At 45.8% G+C, this 9,668-nt stretch overlaps 1 long non-coding RNA gene across 1 annotated transcript; it reads right to left on the bottom strand.

The window, feature by feature from the left end:
* Window positions 1–1,786: 1,786 nt before the first annotated feature.
* LOC106892129 lies at window positions 1,787–9,077 on the bottom strand. Its single transcript, XR_001412823.1, has 3 exons — window positions 8,960–9,077; window positions 8,086–8,132; window positions 1,787–1,910 (listed from the first exon to the last, which is right to left on the bottom strand). It is a non-coding gene; the product is annotated as an uncharacterized LOC106892129 (long non-coding RNA).
* Between the last annotated feature and the right edge of the window lie 591 nt (window positions 9,078–9,668).

Raw genomic sequence — 9,668 nt, 5'->3', positions numbered from 1 at the left:
TAAGAGTGACACTTCATCTCAATGGTTGTGTCCCCACCACTTGTGTGTGGATGGGGAGAGATGTGAGAAACCACCTGTTTGTCGGGGTTTTGGGGCAGAGGCAGAAAATGGTTTCACCCTCAGCTGCACGCCAGCTCTGGTTAGCTGGTGGGTGGGTGAGTGGTGCTGCTCCCCAGCAGGCATTTTGCATATTTCCATGGGGGGCCTCTCCTTTGGAGGTCATCACTCTGTGAGCAAACCTGACAAACCTCTGTGCTGTCCCTTCTCTGTGGCCCCCTCCATGCTCGAACAGCAGCCCCCAGCTAAAAGGCACAGCCGGGGTTGTTGGACCACTGAAAATAGCCTGTTGTGCTGGTGTCTGAGCCTGTATGTCTGTAAATCACCCCAAGACAGGTCTGTCCCTTGATGGATGGAAAAGTTGTATTATTATCATCATTTTTACTATTACTATAATTCTTCTTGCCATTGTTACTATTACGACTGTTATTATGTCTGAAAGAGGCATATGCTCATCCAAGCATCTCAGGAGCCAGGAGGTCAGAGAGGGGTCCAGGCTGCAGAGTGGATTCAGTATAGCTCTGCTGGAGCCCACAGCTTTTATTTGGTTTCTTTGTCTGGGAAGAGTCTGGGAAAGGAAGTGATAAATCGTCTCTTTTCTCATCCTGAGGGATCCCCAGGCACACTTTGCTGATCCCTGGGGGAATAAATTCCTGTTGTAGCCTCTAGTAAGAGTCACATACTTGCCTGGATCTCTGGTAGTTTGAGCACTGGATGAACCTGTGTGGGGAAGACATCAAAACGCAGGGATGTGAAGTCCATCCCCAGGGCATCTCCCAAAAGACAGCAAAGATAGAAAAGCAACATCCCTGCCTTCCAGACCCAAGGTTCCCTTTCCACCCCTAAGGTCCCAATTATGGATTTTCTGCAATCCTGAAACTTGAAATTAGGCAATCCTGAGCAAACACAGGGCTCATTGACTTGTGCTCTCACCTCATTCTGGTCGCTACCTTCTAGCTTAGGATTTTCCAGGGGTGGTGGATTGCAACAGAAGTCATATCCTCTAATCGGGCGTATGTTGGACCAGTGGAGTCACAAAACATAGGGAAATGAGTAACTGGTGTTCAAACTGGATATTTATCTTGCTTTAAGCTTCTTGACATCTCATTTATTAGTGCCAGTGCTTTGATTTACAACCTGTGCCTTGCCCGGCAGATGCTGCCTCTGGCAAAAGTTTGCCAGAGCTTCTTTTGCAGCTGGTGACCAGGGTTTAATGGTTGCATCTCTTAACTCTCCACCAGACTGGAAAAAATTAGCAGCAGCCAGCCTAAGCAGTAAGGCTGTTTGACTTCAGGTGCATTTTGTCCATCAGTTTCTCAGAAAGCCTGTAGAAAGCATGTGGGGTTGAGAGAGGCTCTGGAGGCAGACAGGGGTTTTGAGTACAGCAGTATTTAAAGCCATGGGTAGTTAGTTTCTGCCAGTAAATGCAGTCCTGTCACATGTGGTGAGTCGAAGAAGTGACTGAGATTTGCATCTCTGCCTGGTGCTAGCTCGGAGGTGAGAAGCTGCGGCTGCAAGCATGGGGGAAGAGGGGAAGCAAGGGGGAGGATGTCACCACATGTCACTGATAGCCATTTCCAGTAATCAGCATAGAGCTGCACGGCTTTGGCAATCTCATGGTTGATTTACCACCAGGCAGATGTTGGGTATCTCTCCCACTGCCTGGTCACAGGGCTTGAGGTCTCTTTTTTCTTCTCTGCTGTTGACCCAACAGAGGCAACCAGCAACACTGATCTTATGATCCCTCTCTGCATGTGATCTCCTGGTGAGAAGGTTTCTTCCAGTTAATTCCTTTCAATTGTTGGTCTGGCAGAACTGCTGTCTTGGCGCTGGATGGCTGACAACAGGCATTGCTGGAATCATAGAACAGAATCATAGAATTGTCCAGGCCAGAAGGGACCTCCAAAGGTCATCTGGTCCGACCTCCCTGCAGTCAGCAGGGACACCCCCAACTAGACCAGGTTGCCCAGGGCCTCGTTGAGCCTCTCCTTGAATATCTCCAGGGAAGGGGCCTCAAGCACCTCCCTGGGCAACCTGTTCCAGTGTTTCACCACCCTCACAGTGAAGAACCCTCTCCTAATCTCCAGTCTTGCTGGACCTGGATTTGGTCCTACCAGTGCCCCAAACCTAAATTGCACGAGATGGGACTCAGGTGCTTTGAGACACCTACAACCTGGCTCCCAGCACAGCTCCTTCTGGCTCTGCTCAGCAAGTGGGTTTCAAAGGTGCCAAACACCCTGATCTCGCTGGCACCTCCAAGGACACCAGTGCCTTGGGAAGCTCAAGTCCTCAAGTCAGTAAATTACAGGTGAGGCCAATTAAATCCTGAGGGCAATGCCTAGAGGCTGGCCAACATACAACCAATATTGCACGGGGCCTTTCATGGATGTGGAGCTGTAGATAGGTCCTTGCCATGCTGAATTAACAATGCAGAAGGTTTTATGCAGAGCCCAGAGGCTGTGCACTGGGAAGGCAGTGTGGGTGGGAGGGGAGGAGATGAGGAACCAAACCATACCCATTGTTTAGGTCTGTAAGTCGAGCAAATTCCTTGCCAGCTAGTGCTTGCCTTATAGAACATGATGGGAATGGTGTTCATTAGTTATGCAAAGGTGCGTGATTATGAAAATAAGTCTCAGATAAACCAAACTGGCCTGTCATGAGGTCCACACAAAACCAAAAAGTGTTTAGAGAGATGCAAAACCCGCCCTCTGCTTGGAGCACTGAAGCTGGGAGAAATGGCATGGTTGCTAGTCTAGGACTGTGCATCAAGTCCTATCTGATCTCCCAGACAATGCACCGGCTCCTTGTCTCCTCCTTCTCTTGCCCAAGGGATGTTTTGACTTCGGCACTGAGCAAAGAGAAAGGCATATGTGACCTAAATCAGGTTTTACTTCTGCGCACATCCCTCCAGCTTGAGTAAACAGCAGGGGATGTGACTGAGAGCACATACTGGTGCCTCATCAACGCCTCTTCTCTTCGCTTCAGGTTTTCTTCTCCCTTCCCCAGAGGTGAGTTTGACTCATTCTGTGTTTAGAGAGATGCTTCCCCTTTCCCCACACCGCTCATTAAGCCTCCCTGATCAGCCTCTCCCCAGCCCACCTCTGCAGCTTTTGTTGTTGCGTGGAGTAGCTTCGCCCAACAGGACCTACTTCCCAAGCCAAACCCCACCGGAGGGCTGGGAAAAGAGGGGAAAAACCCCCCGTGAGACTAACAAAACAAACACAAAGAAGGCTCACTTGATCAGCTTGAGCGCCAGCCCCACCCTGGGGTGTGGAATAAACACTGGCAAGTATTTATTCATCGCCACTCAGCATCCAAATATTTGTTTCTCTTTGTCACACACTCACATTCTCACTGCCTGCCAGATGCTTTCCTTTTCGCAGCCATGGTGGGCACACTTCTCTCTGCCAAGGCAGGGGAGAAAAGAGACCCTGCCTGCAGGATTTGTCATAAACATGTTAGGTTTTCTGGCAATTAGATGTCTGGATGCACAAGGATATTTCTTCTCGGCTATCTGAACTTCCGTTTAAACCCTCCTCCTCACCACACATTTGTCTATCTATTTATATTTATGCACTCACAATTTTTTACATATGTGTGTGTGTATGCATAAGCATATATGTACATCTATCCACCCACGTTCACCTACGTATGAATACACAGTGCTGGAAATGATAATCTGGATGCCATGCCATTAATAATTCATAAATCTGATGTTTGCAGAAGGGTTTACGTGGCACATGATGCTATTTTGATCTTTGCACACACACATATACATCTTTTCTCCATCTGTCTAGTTATGAACATGCCAGTATATAGGTGTGCTTAACAACACTGTGTTCTTATATGGGACCGTGGATGAATTAAGTTGGTGCACAGCACTGGTTATCTCAGCCAGAGTAAATGTCAGCAGAACTATTTAATTAAAAATCATACGCCTGTTGTATTTGGCTGAATCAACACGAATCCGATGTGTGCATTAATGCCCTAATGATCTTGATGTAACTGCCGAGAGAAGAATGAAATGTCCTTATATAACTAAAGAGGAAAAGTTCCTGGTTGACCCCATGACCACCAAAGTGCTTCATCCATTGATAACACTGAAATCAGCTGCAGGTAAAACATGGAGGTGTGGTACCTGGGAGAAAAGCTTTCCGTCATGGTGAGCACACACAACATGTGACAACCACCCTTTGATCTGTCCCAGCCTTATGGATATTAGGGGAAATGTCTTCAGGGCAAGTACGTTGGAAATGTCGAACATGGCGATTAGATAAGGATGCTTAGTGAGAAACTTAATTTCCTGCTTAAAATGGTCATGACGACCTGCGATGTGATGAGTAACGATGGGCTGCTAGAGGTCAGGGAATGGGCCCCAGGGGAAGGTTTTTTTTTCCAATATCTTCAAGGATGTAAAAGTGAGGGAATTTCCCAGCTAATCTGAGTAATTTACAGGAGCTGGGATTTTATCTGGAAATGATCCTTGGGGTTATTCTTCATTGACCTGGTGAGACTGGTGAATTTGAACCCATAACTCAGAGAAGTGTTAAAGGCAACATGGAGATTCTTGTTCTGGCCCAGGTCTGGCTGCCTCTCTATACCCACAGGCAATTAAGGACATGTTTTATCCTTATCAGTGACAATCTACTTTTATAGTCTTTATGACAGCAATTTGCTAAGAAGACACAAGAATTTACAGAGATGTCTCCCTGCAGCACCTGCAATATGTCTCAGTGCCCACATTGCAGTTTAACTTCAAGAGAAAGCTGGGTGATGCCCAGCTCCCAGTGAAAGCAGTGGGTGTGATGCCAGGCTTAGACACAAGTGACATAAATGTCCATGTGCTGTTGACTCCATTGGCTGGATAGGGAGCTGGGATCAGGCAGCCCTGGAGATCTGCTCTACTCTCTGTGGTTTTAAGATGGGTAGAAGGCACAACTCATTTTAGTCACACCAGAAAGTGGTTCAATATGACTCATGCTCTACCTGAAGTCATCGTCCCACTGCTCATTGCTGTGGGCGCCTGTAAATGTGCTGTTCTTCCACAGGCAAACCTACCCACCAGTGGAATAGACACAAATTTGCATTTTCCACCTAAGAAACCTGTGTGGTCCTAGAGCCAAGCCACTGTAGGGTACAGTGCTCCTCCAACCGTAACATGTATACATCCCCTGTTACATCAATGGCCAAGGGAGTACCTTCCTCTACTTTTTTTTTCCTGAAACCATCAGAAGAACAGGCAGGAGAGCCTAGGAGAGCAAGGTCCTTTTTTCAGTCCAATGTGTTAAGTTCCACTTAGGAGGAATGATGGCTCCTGACCTGAAATCCCTTGGCACAGGCTGTGACAAGTTCCCAGCGGTCTCTTGGTAACAGTGACAGAGAGTGGCTTGGAACTGACTTGCAGCACTTCTATAATTGGAGACACACCTCTGCAGCTATAAATGTAATTGCATCTCAAGAGATTATTGAGATCAGAGAAAGAAGGCCATCAGCTGATTTGTGCCCATGCTGAACCCTCAAGTAGACTGGTAGCCCAGTCTATTAAGGCATTAGACACGGCTGCTGTCCAGAAACAGGGCTCTTCTGCAGTCTACACTTTGCTGACATTTTCATACTCCCAGTTAGGTCCTTTAACCACCATCCACAGTGTGGGATCCCACTTTTGGTAACAGTTTCTCTGAACTCAGCCTGTCAACTCCTGCTCTGCACTGAAACTCAAAGTGGCCCACATTTCAGTGACAACATCTCCCTTTGTCCCCCTGTGGTGGTTTCACTGCAGAAGAGGAGCAGGGGGAGAGAAGGTTTTTTGGGAAGCCCTGCAAGGTGGGTATGGGTTGACCAAGGCTCCTTGGTAGGCTCCAAGGTCTTCAGCGCCATCTACTGCCATGCCAAGTCTTGGCTCCCTTGTCATCTCTCCAGGAATGGGTTTAGAGGACACATTCAGGCTCACAGGATGGGGATAAATAGTAACTACATCTATTGCACTACTGTTCCGATGGACTGAGTACAAATTTAAAATAATGCTAGTGTCTGGAGACAAAAACCCAGTGCTATTTCCCTTAAAAATCCATACATTTCAGAGCAGAGGAACACTTACTTCTAATAGCTGAGGTACCGGTCCATACAGGTTGCGGGTAGGACATATCCTCTTAGAATTGCTGGAACTCCTGAGATAGTTTCTCCGCTCCTGGGACAGATAGTTCTGAGACACAGACCCGTAGGGAGGAAGAGAGACTTTCTTTGCATTGCCAGAGTTGAACGTCATACAATTCAAACCATTGGCTATTCTCACCCAAAATCATATCCCCTTGAGGTACACTTCCCCATCCTTCTGCATTATTCACCAAATGCATCCAGGCCCTTAAGCAAAAGCAAACCCATGGATGGGTTTGCCTTTGCCCAACACAGGAATAACCCAGACTGTCTTCGCAGCATATTTTTTATGTGCACTACAGGGACTTCATCCCCCTCTACAAAGGGCAAGAAAAAGCAAATACTTGAGGACTGTTATCTGGCAATGAACAACAACCAGGCAAAGTATAATAGCTGGGAGCTACGGTGCTGTTCTTTCTGATGTGCTTCTGGCTGTAGCTTCTCTGCTGTCAGCATAATATTACAAAGTGAAGGTTGAATAGACCATTCAGTGAAGGTCAGAGGGAAACAGAGATAGAGTGGTTATCACTTTGGGTTCATTGACTCGTCTGCAATCAAATACAAAACATCCCTCACATTAAACAGCAAAGAAATGTTAGATGAACATGTGATAGAACAGGTGTGGCTGAAGCAATGTATCTGTCCGTATGTCATGTTCTAATCTCCATCAGCTTGAAGCAAATCAGATTAAATCAGTGAAGTTACATTGAATTTACAGCACGTGTATTAAGCACAGAACTTGGTTCTCACTGCTCTTACCAAGTAGAAGAACACAGATGTTCAACAGCTCTACCAAGCCGATGAAAGATCTAATTTATGGAGCAAGACAGCAAGTCAGCATCCATATGAGAAAAGCCTTGACAATCAGCTGCAAATCCATCTCTTTGGCCATTAGGGAACTGGTGTAATTTCAAGGCATTTTGTGGGGTGTGTTCCTCCCCTGCAGTCTTAGGTGGTAGCAGTGGTTCAAAATGCACATGCTCCTCTCTACCTGTCCCAAAGCCTGGTTATTAGTTTTATAAAGTGAAGATCCAAAATTGAGTCTGTTCAACTTTGCTTCTTCTGTAGAAGAAGCCAAAGGCCATGCAGAAACTTCAGCATCTTCCAGTCCTCAGCAGCCCATGGTCTAGGCAATGGGGAAGTTGAACCACAACAAGTAAGCATTTCACGTCATCTGTAAAGCTATCATAGAGCATTCTAAGGGTTTCAACATAATGGAAATGAACAGGACTTGGGTATCTTCTGTATGGCCTCTGGTGTCAGCAAAGGTATCTGGGGCTCCAGAAAACCCATCAATCATCTTTTAGAATAATTTGCTCTTATTTCTGGTGTACAAAACCTTCCATGTGCACAAATGACTGACTCAGCTCAGCAACAGTTTTTACTCCTGCATTTGCCAATGGCCAAGAAGATAATGTACACTTGTTTGCATTTAATTCTTCTGGTTAGTGAAATCATTATTATGAACTGGGGTCAGTGTGAGCTAATAAGAGGGGGCTGTGGGATGGCTCCAAGTCACAATTTTGACAAAATGTGCATATTCAACTTTAAATACCTCTCCTGTGATCCTTGAACAAGGCCAGGATTCCTACAGGTGGCCTGGACTTTGTCCAACATCTCAGTTGAGGGATTTAGAACCATAGAATCATAGAACTGACCATTTGGGAACCAGTCTCAGCATGCGCTTACACCAAACACTTTGACTTCCCCAAGATAGATTCATAGTATCATAGAATTGTCTAGGTTGGAAGGGATCCTTAAGATCATCTAGTCCAACACTCAACCTAACTCTGATTAAAAACAAAAACCCCAAAACAAAACCATACAAAAGGACCCCTCATGTTACTAAACTATGTCTCTAAGAACTACACCAACCTGTCATAGTAGATCTGATATCTTCTGACAGTCATATCTTCTGGGACCTGGAAAATAGAAGGAAGCAGCTTTTGAGGAACTTGTAACCCAGAAGCAGGGGAGATTTTGGAAGAGAAACTGAAAATTGGAGATTAACAACAGTGTGTTCAGTCATCTCAGAGTGCTTGTGGTCTGGGAGTTAAATATAACCTCATGACCTCTTGCATGCTCTTCTGGTGAGGATTTGATCAGCCCAGTTCGGCATTGTTATAAGGAAAGCAATAGATATTAGAAACAATTGGGAGGTTCCCATTAACGAAAGTTCAGAACCTGGCCTAGCATAATTGCAACCTAAATGCTTCTGCTAAGCTCCAGCTGGTGTTGATTCATCACCAGCCTTCTGCTGCAGATGGTTGGGTAAATTAGGAGTCCTCTGTATAGCAACCTGCATGCTTTTTCCAAGAAAAACAAACAAAAAAACCTCAGTGTGTTTTCTGCAGGAATGAAATTCCAGTTGAAACACTGGCTTTTTCCGTCTCCACTGAAAAGCAGTCCCATTGACCAGTTCTACAAAGGGCATGAATAATAAGGATGTCTCTCAACCAGAGGTAACCTCCTGAAAAACTATGATTTTCACCAAATTCTTAGCAGCATCTCTTCTTGCTAACATGCTTGCGTTGCTCCTCCTGGCACGCTGAATGGCAGAATAAGGGTATGTTTGTGCAAACACACCCAAATTCCTAGTGGGCATCACCCAGGTCTCCAGCTGGAAAATTTGACATGCAAAATGTGACCTTGATTACCTTGCTGAATGCTCCAGGGATGACGTGTTACAATCAGCCTTCCTGGGACAGCTTGTAGGCATGTGATAAGACTAACACGTGTTCTCACCTACCTTTGATATCCCGGTGTTGCTAAAGGCTACGTCTCCCTTTGGCAGTCCTGCACCCTAGCATGCAGAAAGCTGAGTTTCAGGAGTTCATGGTGACCTTACAAAGTCTCCCTGATCCTGGGTATACCTATGACTGAAAAGAACAGGCCTGGGGTTGAAAGATTTGACTTTCCAGCGCTGCAATTTACACAGATGCAAAATGGTGATAAGGGAGTTCTTGGAGATCTTCTCAAACTGCGTCATGCCTTGCTTATGTAGGAGTTAATTATTCTAATTATTATGCCCTTTTTACTACCGGTGATTTAGCACAAAGGAATCTACCTGAGGTGATGGGACAAGAAACTTCTTATAGTGCTCAGTCAGCAGGATTTGGAGAGGAGACATCTGAGCTCTGTTCCTGACTCTGTGACCGTGACTCCTCCAAGACCTTGGCCAGGACACTTCAACATCTCTGTGGCTCACATTACCCATATGTAAAACAGAGAGAATAATACTGAGCACTCTGCAGAAAGGATGAATTCCTCACTGCCTGTTACAGAAGACTTAAGTGCCAGGGAATGCAAAAATGCTTATCATTTTCTTCCTTGTGGCTTCAATTTGTGGTCTCAGCATCCATGCTGAGCTCTGGAGGGGCCTGTGATAGCAAGTTAGTATTTGACTTAGGACAACCAACATGAACAAAGGGATCTCTGGCAGAAAATGCTCCAAAATC

This window comes from Calidris pugnax, unplaced genomic scaffold (genome assembly GCF_001431845.1).
Source record: "Calidris pugnax isolate Ruff unplaced genomic scaffold, ASM143184v1 scaffold125, whole genome shotgun sequence".
In the NCBI taxonomy this organism is placed as follows: Eukaryota; Metazoa; Chordata; class Aves; order Charadriiformes; family Scolopacidae; genus Calidris; species Calidris pugnax.
Note: the sequence above shows the minus strand (reverse complement) of the source record. Positions and strands in the feature narration are given on the sequence as shown.